Source organism: Loa loa (genome assembly GCF_000183805.2).
Source record: "Loa loa unplaced genomic scaffold supercont3.848, whole genome shotgun sequence".
NCBI classification, from domain to species: Eukaryota; Metazoa; Nematoda; class Chromadorea; order Rhabditida; family Onchocercidae; genus Loa; species Loa loa.
The window spans coordinates 1-1,178 of NW_018109028.1; positions in this window are offsets into that span (position 1 = coordinate 1).

A 1,178-nucleotide genomic window follows, 5' to 3' on the forward strand; every position below is an offset into this window, starting at 1 on the left:
AACGAAAATGAAATGAAATGAAGTGAAATGAAATGAAATGAAATGAAATGAAATGGAATGAAGTGAAGTGAAATGAAATGAAATGAAATGAAATGGAATGAAGTGAAATGAAATGAAATGAAATGAAATGAAATGAAATGGAATGAAGTGAAATGAAATGGAATGAAACGAAGCGAAATGAAATTAAATGAAGTGAAATGAAATGAAATGGAATGAAACCGTTTCTTGTTGGATTAAAAAAAAAGAAAAATTGAGGAATGATTGTCATTTTACATCGCAAAGCTTTCTTTTATGACTAAAAACCGAAAAAAGAATACATTCAAAAATTCGGCTCTTTTTTAGTTATATTTTTAATGATTTTTCTAAAATTAATTAATAATAAAAGGGAAGAAAAATATTATTAAACATCTTTTTTTCTTTCACTTCTGTTTATAACATAGTAAAATTAGTTCCATAAAAATCCAATATTTTAATATATATATATATATATATGTGTCAAAATAATTCATTGATAATTATTGAATTTTAATTTTAATGAATGAATTTCTTAAAATAATGAAATTACTAATTACTGATTTTTCCATTGAATCAAATGAATTTCCATGAAAGAAATTAAATATTTTATTTAAATTCAAAATATATAATGATTATATATGTGAAATAGTGAACCAGTGAACATTCACAATTAATTTCTCTTCATGAAATTAATTCTTTATGAAACTTTATGAAATCTTTATGGAATTAATTTCATAAAGAGAACGATAATTAAACCACTAAAATCGGATTCAAAAAAAAAAAAAAGAAAGTAAATAATTTATTGATAAACTTAAAAATGTTCCTTAAATTAATCTAATTACACTGATAATAAATGATATAAATGATACAATTTCTTATCCATCGTAGTTATAAACGCTCAAACAAACTTTTCGTTTTTTTTTTCTTATATTTGAGAAGTAGTGGGGGAAAAAAAATAAAAGTAAGAGAGTAAAAAATTGGGTAAAAAAAGTGTGGGTAATTTTTACCCAAATAACAAATATAAAAAAAAGTAATTCAAGTCTCCAATTGTTTCTTTTTTTTTCTTACATTGCAATAAAATTTATCGTCTAAATGAGTGGAACTAATAAGGATGACATTGTCAACAACAACGATGACATTATTGTCATTATTGTCAATCCTTG